The 20,475-nt window shown below is 38.1% G+C and overlaps 1 protein-coding gene across 3 annotated transcripts in view; it reads right to left on the reverse strand.

Annotated features, from left to right (window-relative positions):
- The window catches only part of rerea (arginine-glutamic acid dipeptide (RE) repeats a), a 190,101-nt gene that overhangs the window by 150,715 nt on the left and 18,911 nt on the right, over nucleotides 1-20,475 (reverse strand). For 2 of the 3 annotated variants that reach the window (XM_067446263.1, XM_067446259.1), the window contains exons 2-3: nucleotides 6,167-6,235; nucleotides 1,299-1,413 (exon numbers count right to left, since the gene is read on the reverse strand). The exons of the other annotated variant lie outside the window; for it this stretch is intronic. The gene's annotated coding sequence lies outside the window, so the exon portion shown is untranslated. The remainder of the gene's footprint in view (nucleotides 1-1,298; nucleotides 1,414-6,166; nucleotides 6,236-20,475) is intronic. 3 annotated transcript variants of the gene reach the window in all.

A 20,475-nucleotide genomic window follows, 5' to 3' on the forward strand; every position in this document is an offset into this window, starting at 1 on the left:
TCCAGGTTTCATTTCAAGAGAAGCTATGATCAAAGTTAACACTTGAGATTTTTTTTGTTTGTTAGCCACTATTTCTATCCCGCATGCAAATGCAGCTTAGAGTCGATTAATGGGTCATGGCTTGATTAAAAAATAAAAACTCTGGACGAGTCTTCTTGCGTTTATAATCCGTTTAAAACGCGCCTTGACTGCCATACATTCTAACATTAATGACAACTGAAATCCCAGTGTGACATGGCTTACAAAAGGGATAATTTTCTTACAGTGTGACAAGCGACAGTCGTAAAGGACTATTATAAATCGTACAGTGTACCCGGTTTAATGTAAATGTAATGTAAAATATTAGTGATGTCATTTTAAAGTGTTAAAGGTTTAGTTCCCAAAAAAGAAAATTATCCCATAATTTACTCATGTTCAAACCATCCTAGGTGTGTATAACTTTCTTCGTTCAGCCAAACACAATCAGAGTTATATTAAAAAATAATATTCTGGCTCTTCCACTTTGTTATCAAAAGTTATATGTCTTTTTCCGCTTAAAAACCTTATATTTAAAATCTCTTATATTTCTAGAACACTAAGTGGCGCTGTGTTGAAACTTCTCAGGTACTTTCAGGACATGCTATCGGTCATGTGTACAGATTTTGTGCAGATATGTCAAATATTTTAAAAGATATTGCAATTTATGACAAAATTCTAAATAGCGGACAGGGTGGTTTATCCGATCCTGGATTCGGCATGACACGAAGAAGTCTATAGACATCAAGATTATGACGACAAGCTGTTCAAAAGCCATGAGACATTTCTGTGCGGCTTGGTCCAAAGATCAGAAGAGTTAAATCTGGTAATGAAAAAACTGAATACTCTTTTTCAAAATGGCCATTACTGTAATGGGCTGAACATTAATGTAAGGAATCAGGAGTATTAAGTAACATTTTTGTGAATCAATTGTGAATGTGAATTTTTTTACCTGTTGGTGGTGCTATAGAGTTAGACTCAAAATTTGGTCCAATTACTATTCATGGACATGTCTACAACTGTGCAAATCCGTACGAATCCTTCTTATATCTTTCTCATATTCCGTTGATAGGGCTGCAATTGACTCCCATTAATAATAATAAAAATAATATGAAAACTAACAGATACAATAAGGGCTACAGCCCCTTCAGGGCTTGGCCCCATAAATATATTCAAAAGATGATGCAAGGATAATTAAATGATCCAAGTGTGATACTTCACACTGATGACAGGTCACGCTCAGAATTTTGACAACATTGGGCTGCGGCAGGGTTATCACATACTTGCACTTCATATGAGTCATCCACTTCTGTGTTGATAAGAATCCGGAAGAGATGGAGATGTCCTGCCCTCTGCTCAAACTCTTGTTTCTCGCCCCCTCTTGTCGCTCTCTCTTTCCTAGCAGTGCACAGTATGACAGACGAGTAAACACAGATGCTGAGCAGCAAACTAGAGGAGACCATTTCATCAGCGCTGACAGTCCTGCCTGCTGTAAGAATCAAACAAACAGCACAGGCAACTACTTGGCTGTAATAAACTGACAGGGAGAAGAATGGAGAGGAAACAGTGGAATGGACATATTGAAAGGAGTCAATGGCTCCCAACATTAAGATATTATGCTGCTTGCGTAAGTTTAGGAATAAAGTCAAATGGAATACTGGAACTAAATGAATTTAAATGACTAAAAACAGCATCTACAATGATCACATCGTTACCGATTCTAAATAAAATATACAGGGTGGCAAACACAATCTGATTTCTGAACAAATGACTCAGTCAGGTTCTTTGTTAGTGAATGAAGAACACTCATGAATCAGTCAGAATGGTTACAGAATTAAAGGGGACCTATTATGCCTCTTTCAGTTTCAGTTCAACTTCAAAGGCCATCATTTTTTTGTAAATGCCCATTTTTGAGTGGAAGGAAAACACGCTTTTTCCGTGTATGTATATTTTAATGCTTTAATGCAGGGGTGTCAAACTCATTTTAACTTGATGGGAAAAAATGGGTCGGAAGGGGAAAAAAATAACCTTTTATTATTTTTATAAACCTTAGTGCGCAGTTACATTACTAATATTAACAACAACATACAAACTACAAAAAAAAAAATATATATATATATATAAAATATTTTTTTATATTTGTAAAATATTTTTTATTAGTGATGCAAGGATTTAGATTTTCTGTGTCCGATTCCATTTTTTTTAACAAATGGACCAACTCTGATCCTGGTTGTCTTTTTTTTTTTTTGAACGTTCAAAATTTGTTCTTTTTATTTATTGTTTATTTGTTCTGACCAAACTGACCTTAAAAAATGTATATATATGTGTAGCCATCACAATCCAAAAAAAGATGCTACACATGAGCATGAGAAATTGCTTTTTATTTAAATTAGACTGTATAATTTTAGGTTATACAGCAAAATCTGCATGGTCTGACTTTGGCTTTGTGAAACTATGCTACATAAGGCACACCTGTCCTGCACAAAACAAAAATAGCAGACAGACTGAATGAAAATGCGAATTCCTTCTCTGCCATTAGGTGGTGCTTATGGAAGCGGCGATATATGGTTTACCGCTGTACACAAAGCAGCACTGCACTTATTAATAGGCTACTACTTTATACAGAGAAAAAGAATGCACTTTTCTGAAGACAGTCAGTTCCCTTCAATGATACATTCATATACATCTCAATTCAATATTTATTTTTTTCCTTCGTGAACAGTGAGCTTGTTCCTGGCAAGCCACAGTGTTTTCTCTGTTGGCGCATCTGAGTTCTCCTTTTTGCATTCGTATTCATCGTGCGCCTGTGTTAACATCCTGTTTACAGACTTTGTAATATTTCCACACAAATTACATTTTGGAAAATTATTGCAAACAGTTTGTTTGCAAGTCCGGAATAGAGATTGGCTAAAATAAAACTTGTTTGAATGGCCGGTGACTGTGCACTAGTCAGTGCATCTCTATTTTATATTATTATTCAAATCATACCCCAGGCCGGATTGGACCCCTTTTTGGGCAGTATGTTTGACTGCCCTGCTTTAATGCTTCTGATATATGGTTTTCTGAGCACCAACACCAGAAGCGCGCGCACAAAGAGAGCTGGATTTCAGATGGTGCGCCACATGAAGATTAAAGTTTTCTTTCATGTTTTATTGGGTTCAACAAACTATTTGACACAACCGTGTGTATTTGACAAAGTTCATATAAACACAGTTGGTTATGTCTGTGAACGTAAACAGCAAGTAAAGAAATGGCATGTGTATATTAGATCTGTGTATTAAAGCTGCAGTAGGAAGTTTTTAGAAAACGTTGACTCAGCCGGAAAATTTGAACAAGCACAACTCAGAGGTCACTCCCCCTTCCTCTCTGCTGCGCTACAGCCATCCCTCCACAGCTCCCCCATCACAACGGAGCCGGCCGTGAACGCGCAGGCTAGTAAAGCAAACAGGGCCACCGGTGGATAAAAAGTTGTGTCACATTCACTGGTACACACGAAACATCAACAATATGATTAACATTGACTATGCCCATACTTTGACTACAAACTTGGTCCTCAAAACATTACGTATTTTGCAATACACGTAATGTAACTTTATGATGTTGCACTATTTGTATAAGTAGGTAAACTTCTATAAAAAGGTAACTAACGTTACAGTATGCAAGTAATTATGCTATCGATATGTAATGCTAAATAAGGTTTGCTAGTACATTATTTCAGCAACATGACAAGCCAGGGAATTAGTAGGTTTCAATAGTTGCTTTTGCACAGTGCGTGACATTTGCGAGTCAATGGGCTCCGACGAGGAATTCACACCACAGCGAGTCAACGGGCGGGGAGAAGAGGAAGCCGTGGTGTGCACGGAGCATCACGCAGGGGACGTGGGAGACAGGGCAGATATAACTGTAATTTAAATAAATAATAACTATCGATTTTCAAATATCGAACGTCAATTCAGAACGAAATATTCCATAGCCGATTTTGCCATCAATACTATATATATATGCATGGTCAATACTGCTGACGTTGTCTTTGCTGTATATTTATGTTTAATAAGAAGTATAGGCCTTGCCTGTAAGTCAACTAGCAGCAGCAGCGCCACGTCAGACACGCTCCTGGTGAACAAAGGTATAGAAAACGGACACGCCACGCTTGCATTGTGTCGCCGGCCTATTAAGTATGAAGATGTATAGTATTGATAGTATGTATTGATTTTTGCACAGATTATCGGTCTCATATTCTACTGTCAGGATATAATGACAAATATTTAAATGTTTGACAAATATGTAAAAAATACTGTGGCAAGCAGCGGGGTGAGGGACCGCAAGAGCGGGCCGATGACGAGTGCTAATAAGTACCAGCTGCGCGACACACCAGTCTCGTCTCGCGGCCAAGTGACGGGAGCATAAAAGGAGAAGCGAAGGCAGCGGAAGACGAGAGAGGACCAGGCCTGGATTTTATTTTATTTTATGTTTACGTTTGATTATGTGTGTGTATGTGCGCGGTTTTACTTTCATTTTATTTATTTATTTTGGAATTAAAGTTTGTTGAATGTTCGCCGGTTCCCGCCTCCTTCCTTCCATCAACGAACACCGTTACAAATACATTTTTACAAAAGTTACCTACTGCAGCTTTAAAGTAAAAGCAGTGTAATAAACAGTACCTACTACTATATATACTGCTAATTTAAATGTAATAAATAATACTGTTAATTCAAACAACAACAAAAAAGCAAACAGAAAATAAGTCACTGCTCTTGATTAAATAACCTAAGTAGCTTTAATAAGAAAATATTTCTTACTTGAATGCTGCTGTTATTGGTCTATGCTAATAAGGCAGAGTCCGTCAGCCATCATGGGCTAAGTATGTGATGTCACATTGCTCGAATCTGCAAACAGCTTCTTCTGAGACGCTGCTCAAGATTTATGGGGATTAAAAAAAGAGGAGTGAGCGGATTTATCATTATAGGGTGGTACACTAGTGACACATTTATGTTTAAACAATGTAAATGTGAATTTTGCATAATAGGTCCCCTTAAATCTAAATCACTCACTGAATCGCAAGTTAATTTCACGAAGTTTGACTCAAAAACAAGCACTGTTACAGTTTTATTAATTTAAGAATTGATGAACTGTAACCAATTTAAATAAATATATATAAATTAAATATATGTAAACATTTGTGTGTATGTGTATGTGTGTGTGTCTGTGGTCCAGGTATCCCCTAGTAAAGCCTAAAAAACTATTCAGAAATTATACAAACTTTTTTGTATGCAATGTAAAAACGCACGTTTTCTGTAATGGTTATGTATAGAGGTAGGGGATATAATATACATGTTTAATTTAATTAGGATAATTTTATTTAATGGTATTATTAAATAACTATTAAATAGCGAGTATCACTGAAATCCTATTGTATTTGTTAAGATTTTCAAACGCATTTTCTGTGAATGTTGATCTTTAAAAAAACAAACAAAAAAACAAACACGAAAACGGCAATAACTACTCAACAGTCAGTGCGTTTGACTTGTGGTGTCTTTGTCCACGGTGCCATGGTTGTCTATGAGGACATCTCAAAAGCGCATTCGTGTTTTTCGTGTGTGTACAGGAATGTATATCAAGTGATTTTTCACACATGCCCATGACATTTATGCCATATGTTAGCTCTCTTCATTCTAAGCAACTTTGCCTCCAAGACCACCACTGTCAATTGAATCGTTCATTAAATATTAGAGATTATTTAAGATTATTTATTTCGCGAACTAGTCCTAGGTTTTTGGCTCAACCTCGATAACTGTTTAAAAGATTTAAAACATCCATTTCCTTAGTAAATGTCTTTTCCATCAGTGATCTATGTGGTTATATGCAGGATTGCTAAATAAAAAACGTGCTAAACCCTGTTAATTGCATATGCATATGCCTATATGCTGCAGAAAATGTATGAAATATTTAATTAAGTTCAATATAACTTAATATTTATCAAATATTATTTGTTTTATGTTCAAATCGGAAATTATTTCATCAATATTTTCACCTCAAAAACACAAATCATTAATGGAATCAGAAGCAGAATCACTAAACTCCACACAATTCCCATCCCTACAGGAATCAGAATCACTGCACCTACTAGAAGACATGAGAGCCTATTACTTACATGGATACTGTGGTTTGCCCCGCCCAGAACGCCGTGTCACCGGGCCGCCTGCAGACACCTCGCCACGTCCTGTCCAATAGAGTCAGAGCCAATTAATTACCTTCCCCTCTTAATATCACTGATTAAGATAAAGAGATAAATAAATGCATCAATCTCCGAGCCCCAAGAGGATCCTCGGCTGAACGGCATTGTGACAGCTGAAAGGCCCTGCCACCCCCCAGTGCTACAGATGTGACACTGTGTGTAAAGGAAGGGGGCAGGGCTCAAGCTCAGAAAAGAAGGCAGCTATTTGTTTGGAACCCACACAGCTGTCACTAACAGAGTCCGGTTCAGTCATAGTCATGTATGCAACTCTCACACCACCCACCCTGAACAAATACACACATAAATGTAATTCAAAAGCAGAGGTTAGACAGGACGACCACTGGCCCTCGGGGCTGTGCTGCATTCAGGACCACATGACGTGGGCAGCCACAGTGAAAAAGGCGGAAGGGGTCACTGCACCTGGTCAAACTCTGTTTTTCCACTGCTGTTTGGCAAAAAAAAACACATCAGAATCAATTACGTCCGTTCACCTCTAAAGCCAGCTAATCCACTTGTGTGCCATAAGCTTCCATGTAAATCCAGTTTTATACTGCGTAGCCCATGCCCCCATTAATCACTGCTGGCACGGTCAGAAACGGGCTGCTCTAAAGGGACAGACTGCGAAATACCAGAGTGGAAGAGGTCGCAGTTAAGGCTGCTGACACTATTGTGGAAAAAAAATAAGCAAAAGCAAACTGCAAAAGCCTTCTATTAGCATTGCAGCTTATGAACTCGAGATCACACAGGATAATTATTATACACAATCATTTGGTTGAGTGGGAAGCTTGTTTGTTGCATGCTTCGTTTTTTCCATGCAAAACAAGCCAAAATGCATCTATTATACTACCAAGTAATTGTTTAAATGCCACGCTACAGAAAATTGTTTCAAATGAGGGGTCATGTTAAATGACTGGCCTAACGCTATTCATAAAAATAGCTTTCATTGCATTCTCCTACATTTAAATACCAAAAACGTATTCTGGTCTCAATTTAAGTTTTCATTTATATAAAAAGTTTACAGTGAGGCACCTACAATCATGCAAACAAGTGAATTGTAAGTCTTGCGAGTGCTACACACACTAATCACTTCTATAGTTAAAGGGTTAGTTCACCCAAAAAGGAAAATTAGCCCATTAGCCATTCACCAACTTTCTTCTTTCAGACAAATAAAAGTTGAGTTACATAAAAAAAAAAAGTCCTGGCTAATCCAAGCTTTATTATGGCAGGGTTTTTTGAAGTCCATAAAAATACATCTGTCCGTCAAATAATGTGCTTCACACGGCTCTGGGAAGTTAATAAATCCCATTGGAAGTGAATTGATGCATTTATGTACAAAAAGAATCCATATTTAAAACTTTATTAAGTAAAGTTTCGGCCGATCACCTACCGTATTCAGTTTATGGAAAAAGCGTTATGGAAAATGCCTCTGCAGTTCAAAGGCTTATGCTACCAGGTACGCTCCTCAGACGTCGCGTGCGCATCTTCAACTCCGAGAAGGCACTTTCAACACTTTTCCACGGAAGGCGATCGGCTGGAACTTTACTTTAAAAGTTTTTTAAAAGTTTTAAATATGTATTTTTATCTTAAACAAACGATTTGATTCAGAAGGCATTTATTAAACTCCCAGTGCCGTAGGGAGCACATTATTTGACGGACAGATGCATTTTTATGGACTTCAAAAACAGAGCAACAGTTACTGACATTATAAAGCTTGGAAGAGCCAGGATTTTTTTTAACATAACTCAACTTTTATTCGTCTTAAAGAAGAATGTCATATACACCTAGGATGACTTGAGTGTGAGTTAATCATAGGCTAATTTTCATTTTTGGGTGAACTATACTTTTAACTTAAAAACGTAATATTAAATTGGGAATAACTAATGAATATGCCATTTGAAATACTGTAATCTATGACGTGTTAGTCTAGCAAAATATCGTGTCAGACAGGCTACACAAATATTGATCTTTACATTGTTAGCCTCTTGTCTTTTTTACATGTAGAAAAAAAAATATGTAAAGAGATAGATAATAAGTGCTTAAAAGTACACAGCTCTTCTAAAGTGGAAGAAAGCTTTTTTCCCCCTCATGTGCAACTGAACGCACGTATAAGTCATTAGGTGGGTTAGTAAAATAATAAAATTATAGTTTAAGTAGAAAATAGTATTTATGTAAAGAGATATAGTAAAATACACCCCCACCCCAGTTTCACTGTAAACATCGTCAACTGCCAATTTAGAGGACATCGCCCAACCCTATAAAGCTATTTTTTCCATGCACTAAAATCACATTACCACACATCCTGTTAACGTACTGTGGCTATAATATTGAAACAGTGTATTTTAACATGTATAATTGACTTCCATTGTAACTGCTTCAGTGTAAGTGTTTTCTCTTTTTTAAGAGAGTCAAGTCAAAATATGTCATATATTGGTCATAAATGTCATTAATATCATAAATGCTGTCAGTTGAGCCCAACTTGTATTGAATACTCTTTATATATTTTTGAGGAATGTTTTGTTTTAGTGATATCAAAATATTTTCTTTTATGTTCAACAGAAGAAAGAAATTCATACAGGTTTGGATAAAATGAAAGGTGGAATATCCCATTAAATTTGATTAATGGTGATAGGTGCACACAAATTGGCACACAAAAAAAAAAAAATCATTTGACACAGAAGGCATGTCTACTTAACATGTAGACCAATTACTCACAATAACATCACATCATACCACGGTTCCTGAATCAGTGCGATGCTATTTGAAAGTTAAACAGCACGAGTCAGTGGCAGACACAGACATGCATTAATAAATGATAAAATAGCTGCTCTAATCCCCTTGTGCAGAGCCAAGTACTTTTTCCTCATCAGCGAGTGTGATATTTACACAGAAACTGCAGCGTACTCCTGAGACGAGACAGGAGAGAGATGTACATTCTGTATTTGTTCAGGTTTTAACAGTCTGCTCCCTTATAAAGAGGTGAAACTGCTTATTTGTTACTGTTGCAGCTTGCCGTGAGCGTCAGCTTATCATATTCTTTCACACTAGCTTTTCTTCTCCCCTTCCTCCCTGCTCATTCTCTCTCTCTCAGTGACAGATGTAGACACCAACATTGACCTAAATCACTCTTTTCCAGCACATTAACCCCGGTGGCTGTCCAAACACCTCGCAGAAACACAACACCTCCGCACAAGAGGCACGTCGCCGCAGCCACCATTTTAAACAGAGCCCCTGTCTCTCACCTGCGCTAATTGTTAAAATGTCCTCTCATTACACGTGGGTGGCTGATGATGGAGCCTGCCAACACAGCTACTGAACGCAAAATGAAGCCGTGATAGACCGAATTAATTGATTAAATGAGAAGAAGCTAGAGAGTGAGAGAGAAAAAAAGGAGTGTCAATCAACCCCAGAGAGAAGCAGCGGGGAGTGGGACTGACGAAATGGCTAAGATACAATCAAGCTTGGTGCTTCTCAGCGCGGATCAATACAATTTGAATTTTTTAAAGCTCTGTTTATGAAACGCAATAATCTCTCATTAAAAATGCAGACGGCACGTGTGGCGTAAATGATTTATGGTTTGATATAATAGGCTCCTCTAGGTGAGGCTGCATTGCAGCACCGGCCAACGAGATAAAAAATAATCCGTCTCACGGATGAAAGCGGTTCGGTGCAAACGCAGGGACACACAGGTGCAGCATTTGCCTCACTTAATGGAACAAAACATCACATATTTCTTAGACTTCCCTTTTTTTTATTAAACACCGGGACACCCCAGATCTCTCAGTGTGAAACACTAACCGCACAGACTACCCAAGCTCATCTAATGCCAGATGATTTACTATCTCTCCTTCAGACACCATTTTTTTCCCTGATTTCCTCCATCCTCTCGTTCGGCCCCGCCCTCCCTCGCTCGTTCATTCTCTCCACAGCGCCGGTTCCCTGTGAGAAAATGAAGAGATTAAGGCAGTAGCATGTGCCTGACTTTGATTTAGGGGAAACTGGCTAATCATAACATAGACAGTTTAGTGCAATCTTGCATAATGAAACGCTCCGCACTAACCACCTAATGCATACTAATTTGAAACAATCCACTCCTGGGATTGGAAAAGCATGAAGGGACCGGCCTGAGAGAAGCGAGGCGCTAATCAACACTAGGAACGTTGACGGCACACATACACACAAACAAGCAGCTTTTTTTTGGCCTTAGACCACAGGCACGACTACAAATTCGCTACAGAGGGGTGTGCGAATGCTCGGAGGCAGATTGAATTGAAAGGTCAAGCATCATTATCAAACAACTAAATAAACAGCACTGCAGCTGTTGGGTGGTAACGTCATGGTACTGCTGCTACTGTGTTTGCGTCCATCTAAATCTTCTATCTTTATCCTTCTCTCCGGCTCAGACATCACATTAGGACTGTCATATCCTGTATTGATCCTTATCCAGACAAGGCTTTATTGCTCCTCTTCTACCTAGTCACAGGGATAAAGCTATGCTGGCTTTCTGTGGTTCAGAGTGCATTAATATTAACTGCTTCCACATCCACAGCGATAGTGCAGAATCTGGAATTAACATGGAAAGCATCAAGCGAGAGGTTAGGTGGTACATCCATGACATCATAGTACACATACATATATACACACACACACACACACACACACACACACACACACATATATACATAAATACACACATACATATATATATATATATATATATATATATATATATATATATATATATATATATATATATATATATATATATATATATATAAAATATATGCGTGTGTGTATGTATGTATGTATGTATGTATGTATGTATGTATGTATGTATTGTATGTATGTATGTATGTATGTCTACAAATCAACCACGGACCTTTCCTGGACCTTTCCCACCTGATCAGAACAAACTATCTCAATTCGAGCAGCTGAGTATGTAACCATTTTCAAAAAAACGTCCAAAGACTGTCAATAGAGTTAAAAAAAAAAGTATTGCGATTGTTGTGAAATTAAGCATGTCATTTATCGCATTAAAACACATTCATTATGTCATAATTTGTTGCTATATTAAACAATCAGTAAACAATCAGATTGAAGGGTGATTCTCACAAAACTGCATTTTCTGCTAGCCTCAAATATCACTGGAGACTCCAAAAAGACACCAAATTAGCAAATATAAGAAATCCATATAATTCTATTATATAAATGACAGAATTCACATTTTATAGTGTGTACAGAGCAACAACAGTGAGATCGTTTTTATTTTAGACGAGCCAAGCTGCAATACAGAACAGGACCACACTGAGACGGCAAAAAAAAAAAAAACTCCTAAATAATTCGCTTTGAGTGCATGAACACTAGTCTAGAAATCTAGACCCACCCTAGCGCCAAAAAAAGATGCACCCAAAATCTGGTCAGGTCAATCACATTGTGTATAGAGTCTGTGGGCGGGGCTTAACATAATGACGGCCGAGTTGCGTTTGCGTGCGACTAGTAAACACAGAAGCAGGCAAACGGCGGACTTTCGAATCAGCTTTGACCGCGACTCTGGAAGACTTGGAGTTAAGCTTTTCTCTGAGAAAAGAACAAAGAAAGGTACTGAAGTCATTCTTAAAAAGGGAAGATGTGTTCAGAGTTTTGCCGACCGGATATAGCCAATGTTTAATCTATCAACGAGCTCGGCTTCACGTTGCTCTGGTTGGTTGTAGCACTATCCCATCGCGTGCAGAGGGAGTTTGAAAGACAACCGTTTATCCCGCCCCTCGGATTGAGCCCTGTCTATGGTGAGTTTCCAGACCAAACATCTTGATGTGGGTCTGGCTTGTCAGGCTACATTAACACATGAAAAAATCAAAGATTATTCTTCCTGTGGCTGTGTGCATGTGTGGAAGCAACGCGAATGTACCGAAATGTGTCTTTGCATCAATGCACCATGTCTTTAGTGAGCTTTTAGAGCGCCCACACACACGGTTTATTGTTTGTACATCAGACAGTCTTACTGTACAACGTCTTCAAGTCAATTCACAATTCACTAAAAATGCAACGTGAGTCTCTATTTTCTTTTATATTTGTGGTGTAATCAGCCAGGCCTTCTTTACATTAGCACTGTTTTTACGGGTGCTTGTAGATGCTCAGTGTGACTGTTATAAAATCCTAAGATCATCTAACTGCGTGACGAAAACTACGTTAATGACGCAGCTTAACATACTTCTGTCATTTATTTGCGTCAAAATATTTTAACGCGTTAAGAACTTTAAATTAATCGCATGCAATAAGCATTATTAAAGACATCTTTTCCAGCAGCACCTGACCAATATATACCAGCACTAAACTATTCTATTTGTTTTTCTTTTATTAAAAATAAGAAAAAAATGTGTTCTGTGCTAGACAAACAGGCTTGTTACAGCACTTGCATGTTGTTGCCCTTTGTTTGTATGATTGCGTCTATTGCTCTACTCATTTGTAAGTCGCTTTGGATAAAAGCATCTGCTAAATGTAAATGTACTAGCATCTCATCTGTTGAAATCCATTCAAAAAGGCCAACCGTTTCTTACTCCAAAGACATCCGAAGATAAAACTGATGCCCAAAATTTGTGTGCCCCCCTTCAAATCGGTTTTCTTCAAATTTCTTTATAGAGCTAAATAATTAAGTCTCAATTAAGATAAATACACATACTAAATTCACAAATGCACACCCAGGATTCATAAATGCACAAACATGATTCATAAATGCACAAACAGGATACACAAATGCACAAAAGATTCACATGCATACAAAATTCATAAATGCACACAAAATTCATAAATACTCACAATTCAATTCAGAAATGCAAAGAAAATTTACAAATGCGCTCAAGATTCAGAAATCCACAGGGCAAGATTCAGAAATGTATTTCTGATGCACACACAAATATATCTTGATTTACAAACTGCTTGCGGTCTGTGAACTTCACTGCATTTGTGTGTGAATTTTGAGACTCCCCTGACTTGGCTCAACACACAAATGCCCTTTTTAAACAGGGAATGATCAGCAACCAATCAGATATCACCCTTGTTTTAGCCAATCACAAGAACGCACCCCACGTGGGGGATTGTTAACTTATAAGCCAATCACATAAACGCGCAAAACACAGTTAATAACGCAAATGCAGTGAAGTTCACAGACCGCAAGCAGTTTGTAAAACAAGATATATTTGTGTGTGCATCAGAAATACATTTCTGAATCTTGCCCTGTGGATTTCTGAATCTTGAGCGCATTTGTACACTTTCTTTGCATTTCGGAATTTTGAGTGTATTTATGAATTTTTTTGTGCATTTGTGTATCCTGTGTGTGCATTTATGAATCATGTGTGTGCATTTATGAATGTAGTGTGTATTTATTTTTATTGATACTCATTTAGCTCCATATTTCTTTTCTTGTTTCTTCCGTTATTTCTTAAGGATCATGTGATACTAAACACTTAAGTGCTGAAAATCCAGCTTTGCCGTCACAGAAATAAATTAGAATATTTAAAATATATTAATTATAACTAATTATATTAATTAGAAATTGTACTGTTATTAGAAAATTAGTGACTTCTTTCAAAAACATTAAAAGAACACTCCACCGTTCAACTTCTTTCCTACATTTAGATATGTCGGCAAATGCATTTTTGTCTCAGTGCATGCATTGTTTTAGTTTGGCAGGGTCGCTGCTAGCTTAGCTTAGCATAATGAATGGAATCCTATGTTGCCAGCTAGCATGTCCCAAGTAAAAGTGATCAAATAAAAAAATAAAAAACACCCACCTATTTACTACTTGTGGCCTGCGTATTCACAACGAGTACAAATAGCGATGCAGATTAAGACTAAACCTAGGAACCGAAACTAGGAAATCGCTTGGTCTTAATCTGCATCGCTTTTTGTACTCGTTGTGAATACGCATGCACTGAGACAAATGCCTTTGCCCACATATCTAAATGTAGGAAAGAAGTTGAATAAGCCCTATTTCTAAAAACGGTGGAGTGTTCCTTTAACAAGCTTTTGACCTTTAGTGTTAAAAACCTATAGTGAATCAAATATAAAAGTTTCTTGAAAAATAGTATAAATGTTTTTCAAAACCATATGAAACCAACATGAATCCAAAGAGTACCTTTCCAAAGCCTTGACACGTGTGTTTGAAAGATTTTTAAAGGATTTTTTATTTTTTTATCATGGACACTCTGTCATTGACCCATAAACTAAGTGTTGGGAATTGACTATACCTAATCTTTAAGTTAATTACCTTTAGTCAAGGCCAATATCTTCACCGTCCAGCGTCCTCAGGAAACTACTGTGCTTGTGAGATTGAGTGCAAAGAAAGGCCACAGCACCAATAAAACTGTGCTCTTAAAAACCATCAGAGGAATTAATAGCTTGGCCTTATTTCCACTCTCAGCTTTCATCCCTCCAGAACATATTCAATAATCTCTCACCATGATGTTTTAAACAGTGAAAGTGTTTCCTTTCTCCGATGTGGCCCAATCATTTCTCAAGGAGAGATCTAGCATTGCAGAAACACATTACAAGTTTAGCGTTGACATCGGTGCCAATCAACACCTTTTAGCCGGTGTATTCACGTCCGTCAGAAGAGGCGGCGGCGACGGGCATGTGCACTTGACAGCTATATCGCTCTCCTTGCCCTCTCCTCTTTTTCCTCTCACTCCATTCTCCCTTTTTATCAGCAGCTGAGAGGGAACTGACAGCATATTTAACATTGCAGTTTGCAGCGCATTTGTGCTCCTCTGGCCGATTTCCCCCCAGACTCATCAATGCCGCATTACCAAGTCAAATCAGGTGGTGCTGCAGAGCTCGCCTCACACCAACACAAAACAGCCAGCACTGTGAGCATCACCATCACAGCCTGGGAGAGAATATAAAACACTCTGCTCTCATGGCTCGCCCCCTCCGCCGCTCTCATTTCTCTGCAGCCTGAGATTATAATCTCACAGGCCAACTGTTTACCCTGTTATTGTTTCTCATTTCAAGAGTCCGATAAAATTAAAGGGACCACAAACGCAACAACATTTTTCCCCTTTTCAGTGACATAATATTTGTAACCCAACAGCATCTCACTTACTGAATAGGTAAAAACAGTCTACTATTAGTAAGTAAAACTGTAGTCCTTGTTATATGAGAAGGATGTCAAACAGCAGCTACATTGTTGTCACTTGACTTGATCACTCTGCATGTTTAATTTATCAAGTGGCGTCCCTCATATTGGAATTAAAAATGGCTATTTTTAGGGTTGGCAACTAAGCAGAGTGATTTAGTGCGATTAGTAGCAAACGGACCCTAAATCTACCATAAAAATCAATAAAATAGTTAGAAAATAAAAATGTATGCAATCATTAAAAACATCTATTACAAAATGATTTACTATTCTGTAGCAATATAAGTCTTTGAATTGCCTTCATTTGGGGGCTTTTCTCAGGAAATACCTAGATACACACACACCATGCTGTATGCACAGAGAAAATTTGCATACTCTGCACAATATACGTACTATATTCCACATTCAGTATTAAGAGGAGTATGGCAGTATGTTTTCCTAAACATATCCATATTCTTTCCCTCTCTCCAGCTCTCCATTTCCCGCTTCTGACCATCCTTCTATCAGAGGAAAGGTCACACTGACTGCCCCCTTTCATCATTCTTATCACCATGCTGCCATTTACAAGGCAGACAAGCTCTCCTCTGGCACAAGCTCAAGAAGGTAGGTTAGAAGGGACAATGAAAGAAATCTGCCATTTATTTCCCCCTGTTTTTTGTTGTTGTTTTTCACGGCTGCAGAAGCAAGACAAAATGCTCTTGGGAGGAGGAGGAGAGAAAGAGAGAGACTGTATGCACGAGTGAGAGGAAGCATTGTGTATTGTTTACTCTGTAATTCGCAGCGCATGGCGTTGATTAGCAGAGCAGACTGCGACACTGAGCCTCGGTGAGGCACTGAAGGAATAATGCTGTTCCACAACTATCTCTCTCTCTCTTTTACTCTAGGGCACACTGTGGAGTGACTGATGGCTGCAATGTGAAAAAAAAGCTGCCTGGGTGAGGAGTGAAATTTAAACTGCTGCTGTCAGGAGCATTATTTGGCTTTTATTACGACGTGCTGCTCCGGTTGCCTGAGACAAGCCTGTCTCTACGTGAGGCAAACGAGGCAACGGCGCCTCACCTCCCTTTTATTAATTCATGTTTGCAATGAGCTCGTACATGATAATTGCTGACAGAAAGCCCGCTTTGTGTACTGACAGTTGACACAGAGGTGAGAGATGAGAGCATGGACAAACACAATGGATGGGCATCTGACAATATCTAATAAAACTTCAAACTATTCTGAAATCGTGATTAAAAAAAGAAAAAGATATTCATTACAGGGTGTCACAGTTAAGAAGTCTCAGAGATAATTTGATATTTTATTGGAAAGGCAATTTATATATTTAAAAAACTTTTCTATTTTTATATATATATATATATATTTTAAAATGTAGTTTATTCCTGTAACGGCGAAGCTAAATTACTCCAGTCTTCAGTGTCACATGATCCTTCACAAACCATTGTGATTTGCTGCTCAAAAACAAACATATATTTTTAATAATGTTCTCATGCTTAATATTTTTATGGACACTGTGATGCACTACCATTCAAACGTTTAGGGTTTATATTTATATTAAACGTATATGAAGATTTCAAACCAAAACAGGCATTAAGCTCACCAGTGAATTAACAGTACTGTAAGCATTACCGGGAGGATTTCTCTTCTTTTTTTTTTTACCAATAAACTGATTGTGCTGGAGAATACACAGGCCTCCTGCTGCTCAGTGTAGATGAATGAGACTGAGAGAAATTTAATTCCCTGCTAATTAGCATTCTGCTCAGAGGAGCATGTGGTCTCTCTGTGGGTTACACCCAGGTCAGGTGACAGTGGGCGACTCGGCAGCAGTCGCCTGGTTGGCAGTAGCGAATGCTCTCATGGGAAAGTAAGTGGCAGAGCCCCTCTTCTGCTCTCCAGTCTGTCCCCTAGAGCTACTGGAAGCGTTCACAAAACAAAGAGCAATGCTGGTAGTGGGGAGGTGCTGGGCTCATCTCCTCCTCCACGGGCAGATAAAAACAGGATTACAGGTAAATACCAAGAGAAGCAGCAGCCTGGAAACATACGGTCTAAAGTCCTTCTCCAAAACCCGGGAACAACAGCCCATCGGAAATAAATGCCACTCAGTGGCAAAGCGCAAACGTACGACCCCTGTGTAATTTGCTTTAGAAGTGAGAAATGATTGCCTGTGACTAGACAATAATTAATCTCACCACTGAGAGGGGGGAAAAAAAGGTTACGGTGCCGCTTCAATTACGAGACGATTCCGCCTTCGCTAACAGACAAGGTTGGATTCTAAGAACACTTGCGATGACAAAAAGGAGAGACTATTCCAGTGTCATCAGAAATAGGCAGCAATGTGGGAAATCAATGGCGAGATCAATCGCGCCTGCCTCCCTCTCTAGAACAGCGGGGGAACAGAGCACTTTACATAAGCACTGATAACCATCAGGGAGGCCAGCTTCAGCTCACTGATTTACTGCGACGGACCCCCGAGACACCTTCAGGAGGCAGAGCGGTTCTCTTTCGCAATCACTGTAACCTTCTCAAGCACATCTTCAAAGACACACAGTCAGGGGGAGAAAGCATCATATACACTCCATTTAAGTAGTAGGGTTCGGAAGGTTTTGCTATGTGATGAATAAAGTCAACAAATGCGGCGGTGTTGTTTACTAGTTTGCACACTTGAGATGAACAAGTCGACCGGCCATAAACTGGAACTGTCCGGTTGCCGATCGTGTTTGATCAAAAACCGGCCTGCTCTGAATAGTGGTCGTTCGACCGGTGCCACTCAAAAAAATTATTGCATGATGCCGTTCATTTTATTTAAGCAAACTCATTTTGATTTAATGCCATTATATCAGGTTTCAGGTTCAAATATAATTGATTCATGTTGATTCATGTATTAAAACCTATATTCTTTGACATAATGTTTTTATTTTCAAATAACGTTTCAATCAAGTAACCCAAACAAACAGCACATTCACTTCCCATCATGCTTTGCGAAGAGGCTGAATTCAGAGAGTAAATGTTTAAATAAAGATGTTATGTTGGTATTTAAAAGTTTGTTATGTTAGTGTTTTTGGAGGTTACCATTGTGGTGAAGTGTAGAGCATGTGCTTGGGGTGAGGACCTGCTAATAACAATTAAAGTTGATTTCATAATAAATAAATAACTCTACTTTGGGCATGCCACAGATGTAACAAAACCATCTTGAGGCTAGCCAATAAGACTTTGTAAAAGGTTTTCTTGTTACATAACATTTGTAAATTTGTAATTAAACTGGATTACTTTTTGTTTGATATCCTTTTTTAGAATAATTGAACTTAACAGATTTAGACACAATTTATAATGTTAAACTGATTCAACTAAATGGCATCGAGTTGACCTTACGTAAAAAAAAATTACATTTACTGAAATAAACAAGGTTAATTAAATTCAACATAACCTAGTTATGTGGAACTTGTTGACATAAAAATATTAGGTAATATTAAACAACAACACATTTGTTGACTATTCATCACATAGCACAACCTCCCGAATCTTACTGCTTAAATGGAGTATGATGCTTTATCCCCCTGACTGTATGTCTTTTTTATTTTGATGTGATTATTAGAGTGTTTTTATTTTGGTTTATTTTGGTAGATCTCGATTCCAGACTTGCACTGCATTACAATCATTTCCCAAAATGTAGTTGTGGAAATATCACAAATCCTGTAAATGGGACATTAACACAGGCCATAGACAGGACACGGAAAAAGAAATCTCTCAGATTTATGTGTGCTGAAAATACTATTTATTTCACAGGATAATTTTTTCCAAGTATTTATTTCCATATTAAAATTTCCAAACATGTATGTTATTTGCCATTAATTCGCGTGATGCCAAGGATATCAGCTTTATATCGGCATCGGCCATAAAAAAAAAAAAATCCACATCTGTCAATTACTAATCAGTGGTTATGTTCACTTTGCAGCTGCATGTGGCCTAAATTTTGTGTGCTCATGTGACACCGGTCTGTTTTTGTGAACAATTTCAAAGTGAATTGAATCTGATGTTCAATTTCCATTTGGCCTCCTATTATATTTAGATATAAATTGTATATGAATCAAATTTTTAACCATGCGATCGGGTCGGAAATCATGCGGTTATTGCGGCATACATTACAACGCATCTTTCATTTCTTCCCAGTAATTTCACACTTCGTCAGGATTGCAACGATTCCCTCCATTTACTTATGCTAGGTGTTTTGAACGCATTACACATGCAAGATTTGCAGTAACATTCAGCTGCACTGTGAACAGAGTGTTAGAACAGGGCTCTCTAACAAGGAAATGATGAAAAATAAAAATGTGTTATGAAATATAACTTCACATTATCCAAAGCTACCGCATATTAATGATTATGAAAAATGGTTTTGAAATGTAAATCAAAGTGTGTAAAAATATAAAGTGCACGCAACCCTCAGTTTTATTTAACATGTTCAGTCTCTCGATCAAATAAAATCTTCTGCCTAAACAAGTTGAAGAATTTACACTACCTTTACACTAGAATATATGGTTCCTGGCATTGAAAACAACAACAGAACATTATTGTGAGTTATTTACACAGAGTAGCCAGGTGAAAAAGTTTCGTTATATAGCGGTTTCAATATCACGCATGGACAGAATGCTGTCCTGAACAATCAGCATCGAGGGATCATCACTTATTTATATACGCATAAACATAGTAGTGATCAGATATGGGAAACAATTAGGAGGTCTATGGTAGAGAAGTTCCAGTAGCAGTCTGTGCTTAGGTGTCTTCATTAGAGAAGGAGGAAAAAGTAGCTGAAAACATGCCGGGTGTTTTCGGCCGAACGGTTAATTAGGATTTTTGCTGCTTCGTTTTGCGTGAGAAAGAAAGTGGAAGGTTGATTGCCTTTTATTATCAGTCTAGCAGCTTCAGCTTTCCCTCCTCCTCTATTGCAGATCGTACAGATGTGGAGTGTCTCGGCAAAAAAACATAAATTCCAATAATTACAAGAAAGTGCAAGTGAGAGCACGAGCCATCGCTCATCTGCGCTCACCCGCAGCCGTTTGTACCGTGGCGTTCCCCTTGATGACAACATGTGACGGGA

This window comes from Pseudorasbora parva, chromosome 6, assembly GCF_024679245.1.
Source record: "Pseudorasbora parva isolate DD20220531a chromosome 6, ASM2467924v1, whole genome shotgun sequence".
Classification (NCBI taxonomy): Eukaryota; Metazoa; Chordata; class Actinopteri; order Cypriniformes; family Gobionidae; genus Pseudorasbora; species Pseudorasbora parva.